Source organism: Protopterus annectens, chromosome 4.part1 (genome assembly GCF_019279795.1).
Source record: "Protopterus annectens isolate FY-2018-M chromosome 4.part1, PAN1.0, whole genome shotgun sequence".
Lineage (NCBI taxonomy): Eukaryota > Metazoa > Chordata > Ceratodontiformes > Protopteridae > Protopterus > Protopterus annectens.
In genome coordinates this window covers 1006817728-1006843645 of record NC_056734.1, presented here as the reverse complement: position 1 = coordinate 1006843645, position 25918 = coordinate 1006817728, and the positions used below count along the sequence as shown (strand labels likewise).

Below are 25918 nucleotides of genomic sequence, written 5' to 3'. Positions count from 1 at the left end.
GGCTGACATAATGGTTAAGGTGGTTACCTTAAAGACACAAGGTGCAGGGTTTGATTCTCACATAGGGTAACTGGCTAGGCTTCAAATGGTCCAAAAAGGGCAGCTAGCCTAGTACTAATCTATGAACCTAAAAATAGGGACAGATTTTAGGGTGGATGGTTGGTGTAATGGTTAATGTGCTCACCTTACAGACACAAGGTGCAGGGTTGGATTCTCATGTTGGGTAATTGGCTAGGCTTAAAAAATGGCCCACAAGGGTAGTTAGCCTAGTACTAACCTATGATTTATACCAATGCAATGAAAACCTGATTTTGTAAGTGATACCAAATTCAAGTAAAGATGACAAGACTGACTGGAGTTAAATGGGGCAGAATTTAAATGTTCTCTACTTGGGCTAAACAGTAGACCATAATGGGTAGCAGTGTACCTAGTTTTGATGACTGCATCATATGCCACTTTTCACATTTGTGAGACGACAGACAAAGCAAATTATGTGAAATCCACATACTGAGGCAAATTCAAACACTGAGGCATTTCCACATGGCAAATTCTTGATGGTGCTAAGCACCCTTTCTACCACACAACCAAGAGCCATCTTTAGGTAAAGTCGACGACTACCTACAACAAAGACTTTTGTGATTGTCACCAAAATTTTACATGCTAGGGAGGAGGCCTTTGACTTGAATTTGGGGGAGAGAAAGGAATGGGGAGAAAGCAGAGGATGATCAGAATAATTGTATGTATTTTGTTACAAAATATACTTTATTTACTAGGCCACTGGCAAAAGTAGTAAAATATTACTGGGAACTGTTAAGTAAAGATGAGAGATTGAGTTTTTGAAAATTAAAAAACTAAAAATTTCATATATGAGAGGCAGAAACCTAAGAGATTTCTTAGTGCATGGTAAATTTGATATGCCAGCAGCATTGAGACAAGTGGATATAAAAAGTGTACGAACTTTTCCTTGTGGAAAATGTATAGTATGTGAACATATGGTTAACACTTTTCCACTAATAAATGGAAGAAAATTTCATACACAGTGTAGTTTTAGTTGCAACAGTGAGGGTGCTACTTATACAATAAAATGCCCCTGTGAGAAATTTTACATTGGGGAAACTAAGAGAAGTTTAGCAACCAGAAGAAAGGAGCATGTGAGAGATGTGAGAAAAAAAAGTGAAGTAAGCCTAGTTGCTACACATTTTCATTATTCACATAAAGGTCACATAAAGGTGACATCACTGGATTACAAGTCACAGTCCCGAAACAAATACATTTTTATGATAAAAAACATAATAATAAGAATGAGGTGAGGAGAAAGGAATCTATTTTTATTTTAAAGTTTGATACGTTGGTGTCTAAGGGCATGAATAGAGAATGCAACTGGGGGAATTTTTTATGAAATATTCTTTTAAAAAAAGTTGAAAGGGTTTTTATAAATTATGTGAAATGCTAACTGTTTAACTGAATAATGATGTATAAAAGAGAAGTGTGGTGGTGAGTTCTGTGTACTCTGTTAAAGGCTTATAGCCGAGGCACTAGAGAAGACAGTGTGTTGGCGTTTTTTGTGGACTTTTATTAAAATGCTTGGAACATTGGCCTTTTCTTCATGGTTTTTCTTTCATTGTTTTTGGACTTTGTGGTTTCTGATGTTTTGGCCAATGATTCATTTGTGCCTTTGTCCAGTTTGTTTCGAGAAACGGGTGCAGAATCATTGCAGAGGTCGACTGAAAGGTTTGGTACAGACTGTTGATAGTGGAGGAACTGTGGGTCCATCTGAGGGTCGAGAAAATAAGTTATCAAACAGAAGGGACAATGTGCTGTCCAAATGGGAAGAGGAGAGGAGAAAACAAGATTGTAATCCCTTTGTGTTGGTTGGAAAGGTTGCTAAAATTGCTGCTACTCAAGAAGTGAAGGTACTGTTTGACAAAACTAAAAAAACTTATGTTTAAGGAGATATCTGTCTTGTTAAATTTGCAGTCTCTCCAAAGATATTTAGAGTTAAATATCACACCGAGGGGGTTACGGGCAGTTAAAAGTCCTTCACTGCCATTTGACCTCTCGTTAGATGAAGACAAGCAATTCCATGCTAGGTTGGTAGCGGCAGTGCTTAAGTGCAGCTCTGAATGGGTGGCAATTTTAGTGGAAAGAGATGCACTTAAGAGACACAAATTGAAGGAAGAGACCAACTGCTTGTGTAAGGATGTACGTCAACAGACCAGAGTGGAGAATTTGGAACAGTTTCTCAAGAATATTAGTGAGAAACTGTCCATACATGAGAAAGAGATCACCGAAGGGAAAAAACGCAAGCTGGCTCATGATGTGGGTAATCATGAACGAAGCCAGGCATTTCAGTTGGTTTCTAAGCAACGTAATCAACAACAAATGGTGAGATTCCAGGGAGACCAGGAAACAGTACGTCATTACGTATTGCAGATGGAGACCACAGTTTCCTCGACTGACTATGACAGTGAAGACTATCATGAGTTTCCTCATTTACCTAAATCCCAAGACAGTAACTATATGAATAGAACTTTTCGGAATCAACAAGGGTAGAAAGGTAACCGAAAACGTTCGTGACATGGACCAGAGACTTGCAGAGAAAGTCCGCATTCCTATAAACAAGGCAAATGGAATTGACTGTGGGGTAAAAGTGGGGCTTGTAAGTAATGCACATTAATACTGTATAAAATTATGTAGTTAATTTGTCAGGGAATGAGTTCTCTGACTGTGAATTAAGTGTTTTAAACAAGGGGATAAACTTTGTTCCCACCTCATTAACTAGACTGTATGCAAGTTGCATTTAATGTATCATTTTAAAGTGGATAATGTGAGTTTCCAGGACTGTTCTACTGATTTAGAAGTTAACGACAGTGATATCAGCTTTCATTCCTGTGAATCAGATATGAAAGTTAATGCTTACAATAGATTTGACACAAGGAAAGTACCATATAAAAGTACTTTTATTCCCCCTTTCAAGAATGATACCATTCAGCACTTTTCAGCTACATTAAAATATGGTATTGAAAGGGAATATAGTAGTTTTTGTAAGAAAAAAGAGTGAAATTGCATATAATTTAACTAAAGAGAAGTGGAAAATTTTAAAAATCTTAGTGGTAGAAAAGATTTAATATTTAAGCCTTCAGATAAGGAAGGCAAGTTAGTTGTTCATTATTCCCAGTATCTACAAATGTGCTACAAACATTTAAATAATGATAATGTATATGAAAAAAATTGCTGCGGAGGTTTATTTTAGAGCTATGGAAGAATACAAGGATTTATTACAGAAGGGCTTAAGGCTGAACTATTTTTCCTTGGGGTTGGGGGATGGCCTAATGGTTAAGGCGTTTGCCTTATAAACACAAGGTACATGGTTTGAATCTCACAGAGGATAATTGGCTAGGCTTAAAATGGCTTGCAAGGGCAGTTAGTCTAGTACTAATCTATGAACCTATGAACTGCTTTCTTATATTGGCTTATATACTGCTGGGGATTAGTTTCTCTGTCCTATACCCACTGACTATATTTACTGAGGCTTATATATGATGTACAGAATGTGTTTAATAATAAGGAATGTAAAATGGTACATTTCTTTTGTCTGCCTAAAATTCATAAACGTTTGGGTGACCCACCAGGGGGCCCAATAGTGTCAGCATGTGGATACTTTACACACAATATTTCTTGTTTTTTTCACTAATTTTTGATGCCACAAAATGTAAAATTACCACCATATACTGAAAATTCTTATGATCTCATCAAGAAATTAAAAGAAATAAAGTTGCAGGAAGACAGTTATAAGTCTATACACGAGCATTGAGCATACACATGGTTTGGAAGCAATACTATATTTTTAGGGGATAGTGCCAGTACACATTATATTCTCGATTTTACTTTTTTCTGTTTGCAGAATAATATTTTTGAATTTAATGCTGAGTTATATAAACAGCTTAAAGGTACAGCAATGGGAGCAAATTTTGCTCCTATGTATGCAAATTTATTTATGGGCCATTTCGAAAAGATTTACATGTATCAGAATAAATTCTTTAAAGGCCATGTGTTAAAATATTTCAGATATATAGACGATTTAATTTTTGTGTGTAATGGTGGGCAAGAAAAAGTTTCAAATTTTGTAGAGAGTTTACATGAAAATAGGTTCAAAATAGGCTTTGATGGGTTACAGGTGGGACAGCAAGTTATTTATTTAGATATGATATCAGAAGGAAAAAGAAACAGTTCTCTTAAATCCACAACTCATAGAAAGCTTGATAATTTTGATTATATTCTTCATGGTAGTAGCTGCCATCCTCCACATATTACTGAATCTGTCCCTAAGGGGGAGTTTCTTAGATTAGAAAAGTTGTGTAGTAAAAAAGATGAAAGTAGGGAAGAGATGGATAAGACAGCTAGGACGTTTATAGAGAGAGGTTATAGTCTGAATTTAATAAATGCAACAAAAAAAAGACGTTGACTGGAAATAGTGAAAAGGAATCTGGATATTCCTGGGGAAGGAGAATTTGGGAGAGAAAGGAATGAGGAGAAAGCAGAGGATGATCAAAATAATTTTATGTATTTTGTTACAAAATATACTTTATTTACTAGGCAATTGGTAGAAATAGCAAAATATTACTGGGAAATGTTAAGTAAAGATGACAGATTGAGTTTTCTGAAAAATAAGCAACTAAGATGTCATATATTAGAGGTAAAAACACAAAAGTAAAAAAACAACTAAAAATAATTAAACAAGGCTCTGGGACAACTCGTCATCTTCCGGCAAGTTGTCCCAGAGCCTCGTTTAACATATTAAAGGTAGAAACCTAAGAGAGTTCTTAGTGCATGGTAAATTTGATATGCCAGCAGCATTGAGACAAGTGGATATAAAAAGTGTAGGAACTTTTCCTTGTGGAAAATGTATAGTATGTGAACATATGGTTGACACTTTTCCACTAATAAATGGAAGAAAATTTCAGACACAGTAGTTTTAGTTGCATCAGTGAGGGTGTTACTTATACACTAAAATGCCCCTGTGAGAAATATTACATTGGGGAAACTAAGAGAAGTTTGGCAACCAGAAGAAAGGAGCATGTGAGAGATGTGAGAAAGAAAAGTGAAGTAAGCCTAGTTGCTACACATTTTCATTATTCACATAAAGGTGACATCACTGGATTACAAGTCACAGTCCTGAAACAAATACATTTTTATGGTAAAAAACATAATAATAAGAATGAGGTGAGGAGAAAGGAATCTATTTTTATTTTAAAGTCTGACATGTTGGTGGCCTAAGGGCATGAATAGAGAATGCAACTGGTTGTATTTTTTATGAAATATTCTTTTAAAAAATTGAAAGGGTTTTTACAAACTATGTGAAATGCTAATTGTTTAATTGATTATTGATGTATAAAAGAGAAGTGGGGTGGTGAGTTCTGTGTACTCTGTTAACGGCTTATGGCCAAGGCGCTAGAGAAGAAAGAGTGTTGGCATTTTTTGTGAATTTTTATTAAAGTGCTTGGAATGTTGGCCTTTTCAGCATGGTTTTTCTTTCATTGTTTTTGGAATTTGTGGTTTCTGATACTATGGCAGTATCTGTTCCATCAGTTCTGCCACTTTATTATTTAAAATCAGTATGAAATTGACAAGCTCTGTTTTAAAACTAAGATCTTAAATCACTATCTGTTTTTAAATAACTTTCTTGACCACACCAGCACTAGTAAGTATCCCAGGCGTGTCCCTTTTTCCTGACCAAAAGAACAAAGTCCGGTTATCTTGCAGTGCCACATGTATTAGGAAGAAAAAACAAACAGCAGACAAAAATGATTTATACCAATGCAATGAAAACCTAATTTTGTAAGTGATACCAAATTCAAGTAAGGATGACAACACTGACTGGAGTTAAATGGAGCAGAATTTAAATGTTCTTTATTTGAGCTAAACAGTAGACCAAAATGGGTAGCAGTGTACCTAGTTTTGATGACTGCATCATATGTCACTTTTCACATCTGTGAGAAGACAGACAAAGCAAATTATGTGAAATCCACCCACTGAAGCAAATTAAGAAACACAGACATTTCCACATGGCATATTATTGATGGTGCCAAGCACCCTTTCTACCACACAACCAAGAGCCATCTTTAGATCAGGCCGATGACTACCTACAACAAAGACTTTTGTGATTGTCACCAAAATTATACATGTTGGAGAGGAGGCATTTGACCCCAGAATGGTAACTGGGGAAGAGGGATTCCTTCACAGTGCAGGCCAATGGAAGCTTCACTGGCAGCAAATGAGACACAGCTAGTAAAACTACAGAAAGCAAATGTGACTGAGGAAGATACAATGAAAAAGCCTCTAGAACAGAAATTAAGGTGTCAATATGAAAGCAATACAACACTGCCCTTCAAGCACAAATACAACAGACATACATCTTTGTTATATACATTAAATTCAGATGGAAATGGAAATTGCCAAGGTCACAAAGTAATAACATTCAATAGCCAACTCTGCTTATCAACAAGTCAATAAATACTAATCTGGCTGGATTTTACTGAAGAAAACTGGCAACAGGACCAAGGTATTGGGAGAAAATAACTACAGAGGGAAAAGCAATAGAGTGGGATGAGGCCAAAAAGATGTTTGGGCTGCTGGTTGTCTTCAAAACTAGGGATTAATACCAGAGTAAGGCAAACAGAAAGGTATACTGGAATTTTAAATGAAAGATCTGATCTGACAGAGTTTTTAGTTGAATGTAGAACAGAAGCTGCTGTTAAAAAAGGGATAATCAGTAGGCCATACAAAATATTGCACAATAACTATATGAGTCAATCAATGGAGGTTAGAAAAGATTGGCAAGACAGAATGGAAAATCTATTTACAAGGAGACAATGGAAAGATATTTATATGGCTCCCAAGTAGGCAACAAAGTCCAGAAGGTTTATGATTTTGTTTGAAAGTGTTTGCAGTAGACAGCAAATGCTGGAGGTGTACTGGGGAAGAAAGACGTAAGTAGGAACATATGTTTTGGGAATGCAACAAGTTGGCAGATTTAAAAAAAATTCCCTACAGAAAACTCTCTCAGAAATACTGGGTGACCAAATGGCTGTAACTAAGGTATGATTCTTTTGAGTTAGGACACAGGATCTGAATTGCCTAGACATGGTGATGCCTTGTTAAGTTTAATTCTGTTGGCTGCCAAAAAAACAATTACTGGAAAATGGAAATCACAGTCTAAACCAACTGTATTTGAAGTGCCGAATATTATAAAATATATAAAAGATCTAGAAGACAGATCTTTTACATAAAAGGGAAGGAGCAAATTACTTAGAAATAAATGGAATTTGTGGGAATACCACATGAAGAATAATGATCAAGAGAAGGAAGAGCAAGTATTGAAGGAAAATAGGAATTGAGCAAATTATGTAATGTTGGACTGAAAGATAGTTTTAAAGAAATAAAGAACTGTAATGAGTAATGGTGTGCAAATGGAAAAAAATATTTTTCTTTCTCTTAATGAATATTTATGTATGTCTTAAGTGATAAATAAAGATGTTTAAAAATAAAAATCTGCACCATTAATCTACTCTTTTTTCAAAATGTAAGGAAAGGAATCCAAGTATTATCACCATGTGAGTGAGTGAGTGTGTGTTTGTGTTGGGGGGAACTCATCTTGTACTCTCAAAAAAAACAAACAAAAAAATGTTTTATTGCTTTTTAAACAAATATGAAACATATTAAAACAAAACAAAACCATTGACTAAAAACAAATAAACTTACACAGAGTCTACAGCAAGAATTTACACTAAACAAAACCATCAAAATTTTTCCAATAAATCTCTTTTAGCCAAGACATTTGTTTATGTGCAATATTTGAAGTTCTGCTACATATAGTTTGTAATTCCTTGTTACATACACTTTTGCACTCTTCATAGACACTAAAACTAAATATCTATAGAAATTGTTCACGGTACTTTTCAGCAAGATGTCTGGTTCTTTTGGATATCCAAATACACAAAATATCAAACTTTGAAAGTAGTGATCACTGCTTATAAATTACTAAGATTTTCATCATATCCACTGGCCAAATGGAGTTGTATTTAGACAGCAGTGACGAGCTTTCTCCAAAACAGGAGAGTCAGATAGTAGTAGTACAGGATAGGCAGAGAGAAGCTCTAAGGCAAGGGAGTCTAACCTTTTGGCTTGCCAGGGCCGCACTGAGTGAACAGAAATTCTCTTGGGGCCGCATATAAAATATATCATATAGTTAACTCTTTCAGTGTCGCGGGCGACCAAAGTCGACCTCCTGGCTGTACTGTAGGTGCATTCGAACAATAAATAATGCAATAAATGCCTAATATTTGCCTTAAAATTCTAATTCTCATTCTAATTCTCTAATCTAACAGTTAACTCTAATGTTATCTTTCGGCTTTTCCCGGTTAGGGGTCGCCATAGCGGAACTCCGGTCCGTTAATGATTGGCAGCAGATTTTTACGTGCCGAGTTGCCAGCCCTGACGCACAACCTTCAACGAAGGTACGCCCATTCATGCACGTCTCCACACAGAAGACGCTCTAGCTGAGAATCGAACAGGACAACGTCTTACTGTGAGGCGATAACGCTACCGCAGCACCACCACCGCAGTAACAGTTAACTCTAATATCTTAGTTTTTTTATATATATATATATATATATATATATATTTTTTTTTTTTTTTTTTTTTTTTACAAACAAACAGATATTCACAACAGCACTAGCATTTCTCACTGGGAAAAACACTCCAGCAGTCCAACTATGTAAAACGTCAACATTAGCAGCCTTATAATACTATAATACACAAAAATAAGCCAACAGATTTGCAATAAAGTAAATCATTCACATTACTGACTTAATAAAGCAATTCTATAAAAGCTACAAGAGGGTCTCACCCAAACAAATGATTGGTGCCAGAAACATGGCCTCAAGCTAAATGCCAAAAATGCATCATCCCCTTTGGGGAGAGTGATGTCCCCACAAATTATCACATTAATAACAATATTGTAAGCATGCAATCAGTTGTGAGGTGCTTGGACACCTAGGTTGATAGAAACCTAACTTTTGACCACCATGATGTCTCTGTTGTACGGAAAGCTTTTTACATGGCTCACCTCATTAGTAAGGGTATCTCATCCAGGGACAAGGTGGTCATAACGTCTCTGTAGTCTTCCTTTATAAGAGCCATTACTGAGTGCAAAGCCCCTTTTGGCATGTGCCTCAGCAAAACACCCTGCCAAAAGAAAGACTACAACCATTTCTGACAAAAAAAGGTCAAAGGACTAAGTTCACTTAGTTATCCAAACAAACTAAAAAGCTTCTTGCTCTCCTCTGCCTCTCACTGGCTGCTATAAATTTCATCACTGGCTTGCTTTCCAGGCTAAGAAAGATCCTGCCTTAAGAGACTTCCTCCACCTCAGAAATACTGGTCATACTTAAAATGCTCACTACAAAGACCACAGCCTTCACTGCAGTATAAACAAGCCACTCTGTATGTACAGGTTCTTGGTACAAAAACTTCAACTTCTGTAAAAAGTTCTTCTCATTATCAAACAATGTAGTTCAGCAACACGACAAATGGATGGATAGCCATAAATGCACTCCTTGAGTAAGTAGCATAGCCTTCATCAAACCAGATGGAAAATCCACATACTAAACTTTCCTAGCTGGTTGGCTAAGATCTAGTATTGGTTACTCAAGTCCACTTGCCCAAGAAGAGGGCCTATTTAAATAAGAATTCCATTTGCAAAAATAAATTCAATATACATATTAAATCTCTCTCTCTTTCTCTCTCCCTCTCTCACACACACACACACACACTGAGCCCCTACTTCTAAAGTAGGCAACCTCAGTAATCACATGACACACACTCACTGAATGAAATTGGAAGTAAAAATATCTGAAAAAAATCATACTAGAGATGGACTCATCCAACTAATTTCCCACCACCAAAAGGAGCATCAATAAATTAGCAAACAATTGCTCAGCAAAAAGTAAATCAATAAGAAATCTATAGACTCTCTAAGACCATACTACATACTGGAGTAAACATATAACTTCCCTCCAATCTAAAGCCATTTGACATTCAGACATTTTAATTTGTGCAAAAGTTATTCACAGACTGACAGTTTACTGAGCTGTCACATTAGCACTCTATGCTTACCTCTCAAACCAATGATGCATACTTGTCAATTCCAAAAGAATTGAAGTAGTTTAATAACAAGGTTATTTGCAAGGTTACATTGCATTTTATATTGGAAATAAGCAAATATATTAAAAAGGCTCTGTTTCTCGTAATTATGCTGAAAAGTCTTCCAAGGTAAAAACAACCATCTGATTTAGTATGGAACCATACCTCTCAACCTTAGAGCAAGAAATCTGGAGAAAGAAAAATAAAAGTGGGACACAGTCCCAAAAAGTTATGTATCACAGACACCACTGAAACAACTGTAGCTGCAAACATTATACATCGCTTATATTCTTTTTATCCCATCATTGTCAGTTAAGCATTACATGGCTCATTCAATCCTGCCTTCTTTTTCAACAAAGAAAACCATGCTTTGAAATGACAAATGCATTAAAAATAATAAATAAAACACATTGCATCCACATCCTGTAACTTCCTACCTGCGAACAACCACAGAACTTAGGGCTGTTTATTTCCCAGGAATGGTAGCTCTCCCTAATTAAGTGTAATGGGATACATCTACCAGGATCTGGACTACCTGAAATAAATTAAATTATGGCCTGCAAATTGCAAGTGCACTTTGTTTAATTAAACTATATTTCTAAGCCCACTTACTGTATTTTTTAAGTAACATCCCAATCTCCATTTCCAGGTCACTTTACAAGACATTGGCAGTGATAGACTTGGCATCCTCCAGATCCCTACAGGACCACACTCATATGCTAGCATTGTCCATTAAATGTAAATATCCATCCACTGCAAATGGCAAGAAGCTATATCTTAACAAATCTACTTTTCGCATTCCTAGTACCCAAGTATCAGGTTTTGAAACATGTAACATTCTCCACAGTCCGTAAGTCTCTGTCTTTAATAATCATCTACAGTTGCAGCCCTCCCAAAACACAAGCACACACATACACACTAAAACCCCCAACATTTAAAAAATGACATTGTGCCCACCTGATTTGCCAGTATTGATGATGCACCAAAGCTACACTTATTGTTGTCCAATCTGCAATTGCTTAAAACCCACCAATGACAAAACAGTACTGGGTGTTTTTTTGTTTGTCAAAAAAAAAAAACAATTCAGCTTTATAGGGTTCCTATCAGCAGACCGAAGACGCATATTTTCGAATGCGTCTTGGTCAAACTGACAAGACCGAAACTGCAAAATCTCGAAGCGGCATGTAAGCAAATTCTTTCCCTGGGAAAGAATTCGCTTGGCCGCTTCGATACTTTGCCATTTTCTGCACTGTAGTGTGGTCTCGGAGTTGGTATATATAAGTAGGAAGGGTGGGAGGCACAGCCCCCCACGTCGGGGGGGGGGGTGAAGTATTTGTGAGCTAACATATTTGTGTTCAGTAGGTAGACTTGATAGTCATTAGCCTTTTGCGCATGTGTCTCTCTGTCATGCACACATACACACACACACACTCTTCTACTTTCACATGCATAAACATTCTGCTTTCATGCATGTACTCACTCATTCACTCCCTCTGTACTTACCTATTAACACAGGTAAGTGCTGTCAATTTCAAAGGCAATGACGGCAAATCCATACTCGAGTCCCTCTTTAGCGAGAACACACACTGATTCTTTGGCATGAAATAACGGCGGGAACACACAGATCCTTCTTTAGTGCAAAAAAAATCAAAACTAGAAGGGTGCTTTGGTGCATGCGCACACCGACAGAGTTATAGGTCATGGGTGTGAAAAGCACAAAACAAAAAAAGTGTTTTGGGGCATTCGTACATCGATGTTGCAGTTAGAGGTTGGGGGCCGGAAGGAAGAGGTCTGAAGGCCGCAAGTTGGACATATCTGCTCTAAGGAATATTGTAAATGAGAAAATGACAAGAGATTCAGAAGTGGCCAGGTTACATGCAACATGTTTTGTTCTGAAGAAGTACAGGTAAGCCTGAAGGGACAGACTGGACAGAGCCTCTAATTCTCATGCTACCACATCTAGTCTGCAAAGAGGGTTGAAACTGGTTCCCCTTTATATGTACCACATCACCTTGGTGTTGACTGTGATTACTAGCAGAGGGCCTGGAGTCAAAGATAGTTCAGAGATTTGACAAAAATTGTTTGGAGCCATACTTTCTTTGAAAATTATGTGCTTTAATTTGTCTTGCTTGTTCCACTGGCCTTAGACATTCACCCCTTGTACCAACAGCTCCCCAAGCAAAGTTTCATGCTTCTGTAGTTACAGATCAACTAAGGGCTAGAAGGGAAAATGGGAGGCCTGAGTTGAGAGACAGCTGATTCACCCACCACATTAACTCCTTTTTTAACAAGCCCAACACTGGAATTTGAAATGAAAAGAGGTGCGGGTATTGGGTCCAAATTGATTTGACAAATTACTGAATGTTCCTCATGCAAAATCTGGCCAAAGGAACCATAAAAATAGTAGATGCCAAAAAAAACTAAAAGTTGGAAACATTCCCTAGCAGATGCCAAAGTTTAGTTGGAAATATCAGAAATTGTTTATTTTAACATTCCACTTTGTCCCAAAGAAAAAAAAGCCACAATAAAGGTTGTGACTAGTAGACATTACCTGAAAACCCGAGCAGAGAAAACATTTTTTTTAAATCTACCCAAGCCAGAGATTCTTGAAAACTTGTGAAAGAATGGGCAAAAATAAGGCGCTCATCTAAATATGGAAAATGTGAATGCTCTAAAACCTGCGGTGAGTTATTACAGAAGCTAGGCACTTTGCCAATACTCAGAGCTGTTGACAAACCAAAGGGCAATGCAAAAAACTGGAAATGTTGAACAGATACAGAAAAATGTAAAAGCACTTGAAATCTTTGATAACTGGCATGTGCTGCAAAGAATTATAAATGTCAGGAACAGGTATCCAGGTTTCTTCTTTCTTTGGCACAAGAAGAATCCCTGAATAAAATCCCTTCCCTCTTAGTTCTGGGGGAACCTCCTGACACAGAATCAGATCTAGAACAGGAGGGAAAAGGAAGGGTTGACGGTCTGGATAAAGAGGTATCCCACTGCCAATTGTAGCCTTTCCGAATGATTCTCAGGATCCAAGTGTCTGAAATTATCTGGTGCCACAGAGGAAAGTGAAGACCTAGACTTGGGTAAGCTTTAGAGGACTGCCAGGGTTGAAAGGGGGAAGTAAAGAAAGGTGCATATAGTCACACTATTTTCCTAGACTTTCTTAGAATTTCCCTGGTTTTGAGAAGATCTTCCTTCCTTCTTTCAACTTCACTGCCACTGCTTTTTGAAATTTTATTTGCCCGTGCCTTACTGGGACACTTATTCTGTTTCCTGAAAAAGGAATCTGAACTGGAAGAAAAGTTTCTATCAGATATTAGCAATGAAGGTTGAACAATCTGGTCAACTTTTACCCTTCCCTTCAACCTTTTAAGGACCCCAGCAGAGGAAGGACCAACCACCACCTCCATTTCCAAGGCAGCATTTGGGATTTCAGTTTTGACAGCCTCTGGTAATTTCTGTGAACATAGCTACAGAAATCTGCTCTAGAAATAGCATCAGCAGACTCAAGAGACTAATTCAGAGTTTCCTTAGTCTGTGAAGAAGAAGGTCAGCAATTATCTTAAACTGTCAAAGCAAGCCAGCACAAACTAAGAAATGTCAGCCTGACAAATCACTATTCTGAAGGCTAAAGTGGAGCTCATATAAACTTTCTTCCCAGCCTACCAAGGCTTTTTCCAGCCTGTCAGAAGTAATAAGGCTAGCCGCCACAAGGAGTTTAGCAGAAGCTGAAAAATTACTACAGAATCTAACCTGTGATTAAAAAAAAAATTCTGGGACTGGGGCACAGTACATAATTTATCAGCCTTTCTGGGAGAACACGGTTGACTGTCAATCAAATACTGGCAACACAGGAGGATCAGCTACAGGTTGGAGAAAACTCTACTTGTTCATGGGTTAGTACTAGGCTATCTGCCCTTTCGAGCCATTTTTAAGCCTAGCCAATTATCCCTTGTGAGACTCAAACCCTGCACCTTGTGTTTGCAAGGCAAACACCTTAACCATTAGGCCACCCTACCAACACAAGCAAATGTAACAAATCATAATATATTTGCTGGAATTCTGGTATTTCTTTTAACACTCATTCTGGCAACAGTATCAGAAAAATACAACTCTTCAGGAAGGGAATCTGAAGAATAACTTTCTTCAGAGTCAGAGTCCCCATTCTGTGGAATGGGAACTGGAGAAACAGTAGCTCTAAATCCTGTCCCTCAGACTGGTGATCAGAATCAGGCAGAGGAAACTTCTTCCCTTTTTTTAAATAGGGGCAGACTCAGCATGCAGAAACTGACTTGTTTCAAATAAGCCTTTAGCAATGGCCAGCCAATTCTCCTTATCTGTTTTAGTGGAAGATAAATGCCTAGACTAACCTTACGTTTCCTTTTACTGGGAAATCCCCTACAAAAAGGGCAGTTTGAAGGGTGGTCTCCTACCTGGGAATACAGGTCTTCAGAGCAGCTTAGTGATTGAGCACCAGTCACCTCCCTGATATCAGCAAGAATGCTTTGCACTTACCTGGCAAGGGTAGCCGAATAGTTGCAAAGGGCATGCCTGCATCCCAGTCCTTACTGGCTTACCAAGGAACAGCACCAGAGGGACCATGAGAATGTGAGCAGTTGTATCAGAAGAATCATATAGCCACAGCAGAATCACCCATCAACAGATGAGGTGAAGGAGAAGATGAAATCAAAACTGAAGTACTCTGCATAACTTTGGTCTTCCTGAGGCTCAGGGTGGGACCAAGCAAGTTGCCAGGATTCAGGTCCACGTCCTTGGCACTAAAGGTGTCTAATAAAATTTTATCAGAGCTTTTAAGAGTTCTGTCTTACCTCCTGATATAAAACTTAAGTTCTTAGGTAAAATCCTTTGGTGACAACCACCAAACAAAATGACTCCAAATCTCTAACAGCACTTCTGTTTAAAAAAAAAAAAAAAAAAAAGTAATTTTTCCTCAAAAAAGATTATATATTACACGGTAATCCCCACAGGGACCTATGACCATCTGTCTACTGAAAAAAAGGTGACTGTCAAGTCGCTAGCAAATCCGTCAATAGTATGTCTTCCCTCCTGATACTGACAGAAAAATTAAATTAACACTTTTTGGCATAAAGTAACACTGTTCTTCTCAAAACATGATTAACAATTAAGTTATCTACCTGCCAAAAAAGGTGTCTGACAAGCAGGTATCGGAGCTTAGGATAGTCAGTGAAACAACCTGACAAGAAAAATAAGTTTTTAGGTAAACATTTTTAATGACAAACCCCCATACCACAAATCCTAGCGCCAAGCCACAATTTTGACCAAAAAGTATAACTTTCTCACAAAAATCAATATGAAAGAGATTTTCCACAGAATCATGACAAAAAATGTCAGCGGTGCTGTAACACTTTTTAGTGACAAGCACTATAAACACAGATTTCTAGCCTTTAGCAAATATTTGTGACAGAAAAGCACATTTCTTCACAATACTAGATCAAGTAAAAGTAGCGTGGTACTTATCTGCCTCAGCCTTGCAGTGCTGGTCAACTGTTGAGCATGTGAAACCTGCAGGGACGAATGGACATCAAATGCAAGAATTTCTTATGTTTTGGTGCCCTAGCCACTAATTTTATACTGCCACCCTTGAGCTGAACAGTGGCTAGGGTGCACAAAAGATGACCTAAAGCTTTGGAAATTGGCAGTCTAGTCCAATCCTTAAGATAAATGTCCCATGTAGCTAAAGCTACTGAAACAGTGATCTAATGATGAACAACTGTGTGATACAAGAAGTTACAATGGATAATGTAGAAACCATTCTAATTAGTCAAAAGAGGAGTAAAGCATGGGGGCAGGTGATTTACCATTAGTAATATGTATAATGTTTAAAGACAAATTTATTAATGGCATTTACTAGCTAATTATGTGCTAGTGACGGGAGAGATTCAGAATACCTAGAAACATACCACTGCAACTGCTATTCAAAAACCAGTCAAGGATCGTTCACAGGTACCGGAGTCATAACAAACCAATTTCAATACTTTAATTATGATTATATGTTATTTACTGTTCTTGCTGCCAAAAAGTAACCCACATCCTCCCCTCACTACCGGATCTGGAACAGACAGGTATTGCACTGGGTAGAACCATCCCTGATAACTTATTGAACAGAAGTATGACGACAGATGATGCCAACAAACAAACATTGTTGACTGCATGCCTGGATGCAGAAAAGGCAATTAACAGGGCTTGCTGACTTTGAAACATAGTGCAAGTTAGCAAGGTTTAAAATGTTGAAGATACTGGAACCAAATCGGCACTCCTGAATTAAAGTCATAATATTAAATCAACTGAGAGGGATGAGAGAGGTATGTATAACTTATTAAGGAACAGAAGGCTAGACAGGAAAAAGGTCAAAGGGATGTTGATGGCTTAGCCAATAAAGTTAACTCACAGACACAGATTAACTTGACTGAATGAATTTGCTCCAACAGAAATATTACAAGAACAGGGGCTGCAAGCAAACAATATTTCCAAACGTCTGAAGGTTTGTAGGAGATTAATGCAATGGGATCAGTTTATGATAGCAGGAAAAATAATGACAGAAACAATATATGAATAGAGGTATAGACTATGGTATATATACAATACATTAATATACAAGCTGAAAGCATTGACTCTATACACAAACCGAAAAGGTTGAGAGGCAGAAGTGGGTTCTTTGGTGGAGAGAAATCAAGAAAGACATCCACATAAAAGACATAAGTAAACTATGCAAAATGTTAAAAGAAGAGATAAATAAGTTTGAAATTATTTGGGAGAAAGAATTAAATACTACAGTTACATATGTGGACTGACCCATGAGAGAGGGAAAATTAAGATTTTTTTGGTTGGAAATGCTTGCTTAATATTTTTACACTCCTGCACCACCCTTCTAGAATGCACCCTAGCAATGCAACAGAGCATTATCTAGCTCATTTAGAGACTAGTGCTGCTCCCCAATCCACTGCCCTCCGCTCTAACTTAACTCCCTGGCAGGTCTGATCAGCAAGGCAAACAAAAAGGGCTGTTCTTCCACAGCTACACCAAGCACGAAGTTATAAAACAAAAAACGTCTGATTAAAACAAACAAAAAAAGCTGCTCGGCTGTAGCATGTAGCTTGCTACAACTTATGCCACATACTAAGTGCTGAAGTGCAATTCTGTACTGGCATTCAGAAATGAATGCAGGTACTGCACTACAGACACCTGATCGTGTCCCCTAAACCCCTCAACCCACACTAGCTACGCTTATATGTCGCATCTGTTTGTTGAGGATGTAACACTAATTTAATAGGGGATTTAATGCACATCTTTTGGCAATGGGCGAAATTAGAACACTAAGAATAAAATACAGAACCCATGAAATGGTATTTAGCCTGGAAAGGTATTAACTACAGTACCTCTTTCTCTCTCCTGATGACTAATTTAGATAAAATAAATGGAAAAGTAAAAGGGGTAAGGATTCTGATGGATTAATTTCTAGATGAGAATAAAAACAGAGCAATCACCTGAAAGTGGAAAAGTGAGGAAACACCAATACAAGACGATGATTTTATGCAAATCATGAAGGCTATAAAAGAAATGGTACGTCCCTCATTAAATGTCAACATTGGGGGGGGGGGGTTCAAATGGATGCCTAGGACATTGCAGGTAAATGAGACATCCAAGTCATGATCAGTAATTTCTAATATTACACTGTGAGTGATGTTTTTTGTTTTTACTTATCTCTAAAGTTTTGATATACATGTATGCCAAAATAGGTTTTAAATTATGGGTTATTTATTTAACATTTGTTTACTGGGAAAATCCGACTTGGAACAAAGCCGATTTTCAGCAGAGGCCCAGGAAGAAATGTGCCAGATGTATGTCTTTGTAACGTGGGAGGAAGCTGGAGCACCTGGATGAAACTAACACGAACACAGGGAGGACATGCAGACTCTGAGAACTTCTTGCTGTGAGGCGGAAATGCAATTGCTGCACCACTGTGCCGTCCATGCTAAGGAGATGCTGGGGACTGAACTCAAGACATCATTCATGCAAAGCATGATCTCTACCACTGAGCTACATCCCCTTGCTTATTAGAAACTACAATGTGTTCCAAATGAGTGTTTCTTTTTGATGTAGCCAATTAACTACAATAGGCACAGTCTTGAAAAAATGCAATTTAAACATTACAACAATCTTTGGCAGCACTTTCCAATGTGCAGTTAACAGTATGGTGAAAAAGAGCAATAAATTAAGCTACAAATGTGTACAGGGTTTATTTACCCACAAATAGCCTTTTACTAAGCAGAGTAAGGGAGGCAAACTAATGGTAGCACTTCTCCCAATCTCATTTTCAGGTAGAACCCTACTTGGCAGTGTTTGTCAAAGGTTGGAAGGACTTTTTTCTCTAAAGAATGTTGCCATCATGAAAAAAAAAATGGGGAAATGAAGGGACTAGTTTAAGAGCAGTTCGAAGATGATTTTTCAGTAGGAGGCTTTTTTGTGCTTCTTTTTCAGCCCCTAATGCATCCTGACTTGGACTATCATTGCATCTGTAGTGCAGTCATCAACTGAGCACTCACCAAGTGATTCTTTTTTAATGCTCTACATCCTTTAAGTGCAAGCTCATGCTTGTGGGAAAAGTATGCAATGAGATGATGCAAAAGCTGTTTCACCTCTGCAGCTGAGGCAAGCTTATGCAATCCAACTATCAGGCAAGCAGACATACTGGTTTATTCTGATCTCTGTTTGTAATCAAATCTGTAGAATACACTATCACACCTGTTTCCAACTCTCCCACTGGGAAGGGAGAAAAGGCAAATGGCATGACATTCCTCTTTCATCTCCATCTACCTATGGTCATCTGCAATGTAGTCAGGGCTTTATCCACATAACCAAAATTTCAGGAGGGCTTTTGTGCCAGGCCAAATATCTACAGATAATAGGCTATAGCTCTGAGTTTCTAAAGAACAAGGCAACAGTAACCAAGAAAAGCATCTTCCAAGAGAAAACTTCAGATATACCAGTTCAAATGGGAGTTGGTAAATCAGTCAGTCATGTAGCTCATGACCCAGAGAGAGGAAGGTTTCTTTAAGGAGGCACAAAGGTACAAAATCCCCTGCAGGACCAATTTGACAAGCAGGTACTCTGCTACAAAGCTATTCTCTGCAAGGCTGTGATGCATCAAAATGTTTGAATCATGCTCACAGCCTCCGAATAACACAGGCCAAAGTCAAAGATGCATCTTAAGTAGATCAGAATCACCTGCAAAACTACCTAAATGAGACAACAGAGGGAGAGTCCTGCATTTTGTTGAATGGATTCTATAGTGTAAATTTCCTCATGGCTTACATCATTTACTTATGTTAACCAGGTCAGACAACTAAACCTGTGGCCTATTCTGAGACCTGATGTAGCATTCATACTGACCAAGAGGTATGGCCAGTGCACCAGTAAGATCGCCTACTCTTTGATATGTACTGTTGGATCTTTTACATCTACCTGGGATATCATCAACTTAAAATAAGTTGTCTTTTGCTGACGTCAGCGTTGGTCAGCTTTTGTTTTGTCAACCACATCTGGAATGCTCACTTCAGCAGCAGTTGTGCAAGCACATATTACATATACTGTGACTACAGAGTTAATACATACAAGTCAAGGAGAGGGGGTGAAGACCCCAAGTAAATGCCTGGTTTATGTAAAAGCACTGAATTGTGAAAGATGCTAAGCAGATCTTTGACACCAGATAAAGGAAAATACAGCAGCAAGAAATTAATGTAGTCATGGACAGATCCTGCTTTAAGCAATAGGATAAACAAAAAATGGGTCACGTAAATTAAAACTAACAAATTAAGTAAAACATTTAAGTTTAAGATTACAGGACAGCAGGCTTCATGTTGTGCAAAAGAAGCACACAGTTATGTTTTTGATGGAAGGCTTTTTATGTAGTTTTCATTAGGCTCGGTATCTTTAGTGCAATTTTGTGCGACTGTGTTTTAGTTTTGATTTGACTGAACTTTTTCATCATTTTCTTAGTCTGTGTTTAGCTATGCCTCTTGGTCAAGAAGAAAGTACAGTTTTGTACCTACCATAAATGTAGATGTTCGAGTGCTAATACAGCTGCAGTCATAACAGATGGGTTCTCCTGCCGTCAGGCGGGTCCTCGGTCGGCCGAATTCCAAAGTCTAGGTCCAGCGTCGGTTGTCGTCGCTTTCTTTCCTGACGTCAGTGCGACAGGGGTACATAAGACACAGCCGACGCCATTTTCTTCAGTCTTTCTTGCCCCAGATGTCAGGTGCCCCCAGAAGGAAGGCAATATATATAAAGATATATATATATATATATATATATATATATATATATATATAAAATATATAATCATGCATTGCAATATAATCTAAAACCAGTAGTTGCAAGCAAATACATCATAGAAGGATAACCCAATCAAGTTGTAAGATGAGGAGTTAGCCACTAGGTCTGTACCCAGAGGAGAAGGAGGGAGGGAAACTTGGACTGCAGCTGTATTAGCACTCGAATATCTACATTTAAGGTAGGTACAAAACTGCACTATGTTCATCGTGCATACAGCTGCAGACATAACAGATGGGTAGAATCCCAAAGCTATGCACAGGGTGGTAGGCACTAGGTGGAACTTGGAGGAGCCAGAATGCCCTGCAACACAGCAGTGGCAAAGCCTGCTCTAGTTTTGGAGTATAAAGGTAGGTGGTAGTGTTTAGTGAAGGTATGCACAGAACTCCAAGTGGCTGCCTCCAAAACATCTTTGGTAGGGACTCCTCTGAGAAAGGCTGCAGAGGTAGCTGTGGCCCTTGTGGAGTGGGATCTGATGCCTGCAGGTACAGATTTACCATGAAAGGAGTAACAAAACCATATGCAGTGGCCTATCCATTTTGAAATTGTCTGTTTGGAAATTGGCTTCCCTTGAGCTCCTACAGCATAGGACACAAAGAGTTGTTCTGATTTCCTGAAAGGCTTTGTTCTGTCCAAATAGTAACGTAGCTGTCTATGGATGTCTAAGGAATGTAGCAGCCTTTCCCTTTGTTTTGAGGATTGGGGTAAAAGGTAGGTAAGTGTATGGCCTGATTTAAAGCTACCCTGGATACTACCTTAGGCATAAATGACGGGTTGGTTCGTAGGGAAACCCTGTCCTGATGGAAGATGAGAAAGGGCTGCACAGCCATGAGGGCTTGTAGTTCCGAAACCCTACGAGCTGAGGTAATGGCCAGAAGGAAAGCTGTTTTCCAGGACAAATATTGCAAATCTGTTGAGGCAGCTGGTTCAAAGGGAGGCAAAGTTAATTTTTCTAGAATGTAATTAAGATCCCAGGCTGGTATTGGTTGTTTCCTTGGAGGTCTTATATTCTTAGCCCCTCTGAGGGACTGTCTTAAGAGTGGGTGAGAGAATAAGGGTGGATCAGTGTTGTATTCTACAGAAATGGCTGAGGCATGGATTTTGATGGAGGAAAATGAAAGTCCACTGCTCAACAGCTCAGCTAGATTCTGTAATATCTGAGGCAAATTCAGTTTTCTAGGATCCTGGCCTTTTTTCTCATTCCAAGCGCAAAACCGTTTTCATTTTGCGGAGTAAGCCTTTCTAGTAGATGGCCTTCTGGCCTCCAAAATGACATCCTGCACCTCCTTGGAGAGTAGGGTCTGTTGTGGTGTTAAGGAATTTTCCATGCAGCCAGATTGAGTGTTTTCAGCTGACTGTGAAGAGTTTTGTAGCTGTGCTGAGTCAGTAGAAGAGGCATTAGAGGTAGGGTCCAGGGGAGAGAATGTGTTAGGCTCCTCAGGAGTGGGTACCAGTGTTGTCTTGGCCAGTCTGGAGCAATCAGTATCATCTTCGGTCTGTCTGCTCTTGCTTTCAAGAGCACCTTGGGCAGAAGAGGCAAAGGTGGGAAGGCGTAAACTGTCTGTGCTGCCCAACTGAAAGAAAGGGCGTCCACTCTCCAGGCCTTTGGATGGAATGTCCTTGAGCAGAATTTTGTCAATTGATGATTCCTGTGGGAGGCAAAGAGATCTATGTCTGGCCTTCCCCACGCTTGGATTATATTTGTAAAGACTTGAGGATGCAACTTCCATTCGTGCGGGTCTGTCATATTTCTGCTTAGATTGTCTGCCAGCGTGTTTTCCAACCCTGGCAGGTACTGTGCTTGAAGTTCAATTTGCCATTCCAGAGCCAAGTTCCAAAGTGACATGGCCAGCCTGCACAGGGGGTATGAATGTGTTCCTCCTTGTTTGTTTATGTACCACATTACTGTGGTGTTGTCTGTTCTTATCAATAATTGCCCTGGATGCAGGAGATCCTTGAAAGGTGTAATTGCATTTATCACTGCTAGCATTTCCTTTTGATTGATGTGAAGGTGCTTTTCCTTTTGGGACCATTTGCCCTGAATGCACCTGTCTGTCATGTGTGCCCCCCAGGCGTAGTCTGAGGCGTCTGTTGTGATGACTTCATTTGCTTGAGGCTTGCAGAATGGTAGACCTGTGTTTGTTTGGCATGCTTGGGCCCACCATAGAAATTCCTTTTGCAGACATGGGATTAGTGGTATTACTGTTTCCAAACTGTGGCTGTATTGAGACCATAGGTTTTTTAGGTACCATTGAAGTTTCCTCATATGCAACTTTGCACATGGGATTAGAAGAATGCAAGATGCCATGAAGCCCAGAGCCTGCAGGATTTTCCTTGCAGTGAGCCTGGTACAATTTGCTAGTATTTTGAAGTACTGAGTTAGTTGCCCCTGTTTTTCTGGCGTAAGATAGGCCAACTGGGTGTTTGTGTCCAAGTTGGCACCCAGGAAAATTATTCTGAGATGGTGTTAGCCTTGATTTGTCTTTGTTGACTGTGTATCCCAGAGAATTCAATAACCGTGTTACATAAGCCAGATGTTCCAGAAGTATGTGTTTGCTGTCCGCTTGGATCAGGCAGTCATCCAAATAAGGGTAAATTTGTATCCCTTGAAGTCTGCAGTAGGCAATTACTGATGCCAGGCATTTCGTGAATACTCTGGGCACAGTAGATAAGCCAAAGGGCAATGCAGAGAATTGATAGTGGGTTGAACCTGCAAGAAATCTGAGGTATCTTCTGCAGCTTTGTCTGATTGGGACATGCAGGTATGCCTCCTTGAGGTCCAATGTTACCAGCCAAGACTCCTTGCCCAGCATGGGAAGAAGCTGCTGTAAGGTGAGCATCTTGAATTTCTGTACGAGTAGAAATGTGTTTAGGATGGATAAGTCCAAAATGGATCTCCAATCGGTTCCCTTCCTTGGTACCAGGAATAGTCTGGAATAAAAACCTTGACCTTGTTTGTGAGTAGGTACCTCTTGAATAGCTTTCATGTTCATGAGCTTTGAAATTTGTATTTGAGCCTCTGTCCTTTGATTGTGTGGCAGGTTCGGCATGCCTCTCATTTTTGGAAGAGTGTGAAAATGAAATCTGTAGCCTCTGTTTATAATGTCCAGGATCCATTTGTCTGTTGTGATAATATGCCAATTTTTTGAAAATAATGCCAGCTTTCCTCCCAAGGGTGCTGCCAGCTGAGACTTGCTTGACATGCAAAGGGGAAAGTCACTGGGTTTGTTTCCTGTATTGTTGTGCACTGTCTTCGCCACCTCTTGGTGCTGGAGTTTGCCATTGTCTGCCTCTATATGATCCTTGAGATTGTCCTCTGCCCCTTGTGCGCCTGTATCTACCTCTTTGGGGCTTGTCCGTGGCTGGAAAGGACCAGTTTTTTGAAGGCCAATTTCTGCTAAAACGTGGTGGTTGTACCTATAGAAAAGCTTTGACAGTTTGCATAGATTTAGCTTTTTCTTCCATTTTCCGTAGTATCTCCTCAGCATTAGTACCAAATAATACATCCTTTTGTAAAGGAGCATCTAGTAGTTTAGCTTTAACATGATCAGGCAAGGTTTGTTCCCTAAGCCAGGCATGTCTACGAATGACTGATCCTGTAACAGCAGCTCTACTTGAGGCCACTAGAGCATCATAGCCACATTGCAAGGTGCGTTTACCCACTTGTTCTGCACTATGCATCATATCCTGCAACTCCTTCAAATCTGGTTGTTCAGGTTGTGACATTTTATTCCTTAATTGTGATAACAGAAACTGCTGATATTTAAGCATATGGAACTGACAATTTAAGGCCCTCATGGCTAGGGTGGCCGAGGTATATACCTTTTTTCCCCACCTTTCTAAGGATCTAGACTCTCTTTTGGAAGGTAATGGATTCTTAGCAGTAGAGGCCTTCATTCCCTTGTGGCCTTGAGAAATGGTTTCAGGGTCAGCATTATGGCTTTTGTAAAGAAATTGGTGTGAGTTAGGAACTCTGTAGTACCTATCAGGCTTGACTGGGGCAGGAGGCAGGGAATCCGGATTAAGGCAAGCCTTCGAGTAAACATCATCAAGTATGTCCAAGACAGGAGGAATCGCCAGAGGTTTGTGCTGAGGTAGCAAAAGAAATTCCCTAAGTCTTTTCTTGGAATCTGAAAAATCTTGGCCTTCCCAATGGAAGTGTTCCCTCAAGGTATGCAAGGTTTCCCTGAAAGAGAAATCCTCTGGGGGAGATACAGAAGGAATGGACTGCTCTGCATCAGAATCTTCAAAAGGGGAGTACAAGTGTTCCTCTTCATCAGAATGTTCTGAAATAATGGAGCCCTGGTCAGAAGAGGGAGAATCTTCCTCCACTCTGGGTCTCTTGTCCGGAGGGGGTTGGGAACCCCTGATAAGAGTAATTAAATCCTCAGCCATTTTGAGCATCTGCTTTTTAGGCATGGGACCTGGAGATGGGCCCTGTGCAACAGGCCTCTTGGGATGCATGGCTGATTTGGACTTAGTAAAGGCCTTTATGGAAAAGGAAGATGAGGGTCTCAAGACACCATGGGTGGAAGTGGACCTGTCCACATTAAGAGGCTCAACACTCACAGTGGCTTCGGTCGCTGTAGTCAGGGTATGGGCCGAGGCACCTGCGGTCTCGGTTACAGAAGACACCGCCAGAGAAGTGTCATCAGTAGTCAGGGGCTGCGTAGGCGCCTCGCTGAGAACCGGACCACGTGTAGTCGGTTTTGGCGTGGTGTCTGCGGAGACCGCGGACCTCACGTGTCGGTTTTTGTCCTTGCGTTTTTTGGACAAAACGGTAGTCGGAGTCTCTAACGACATTTTATAATCAAAAGCTTTACCAAAAAAGTGCTGGGCGAACTCCGCCCGACGCTTAATAGTGCGTTTATTGAAAGTAGCGCAAAAGCGACAGCCCGAGACGTCGTGGTCTGGGCCTAAACAAGGTATACAGACGGAATGGAAATCCTTATGCGGTATTTGCTTCCCAAAAGAAATACAATTGTTAACTTTGTCTGACATCGGTCTGAGGCAAGAAAAGTTTCCCCAACGGGGTACTTAGCTTTAAAGAAGACTTCGGTTTCCAAATTTTCGTAATTTCAGGAGCTGGCCGACCAGCACTTGCGAACTGCTTCTGCTTCAGGCACCGCGCGGAAAAAAAGACTGAAGAAAATGGCGTCGGCTGTGTCTTATGTACCCCTGTCGCACTGACGTCAGGAAAGAAAGCGACGACAACCAACGCTGGACTAGACTTTGGAATTCGGCCGACCGAGGACCCGCCTGATGGCAGGAGAACCCATCTGTTATGACTGCAGCTGTATGCACAATGAACATCTTGTCCCATTAAGCAGACTTAATT

At 39.5% G+C, this 25918-nt stretch overlaps 1 protein-coding gene across 1 annotated transcript in view; it reads right to left on the bottom strand.

The window, feature by feature from the left end:
- The window catches only part of DLG1 (discs large MAGUK scaffold protein 1), a 3205960-nt gene that overhangs the window by 71578 nt on the left and 3108464 nt on the right, over positions 1 to 25918 (bottom strand). The gene's annotated exons all lie outside the window — the stretch shown is intronic.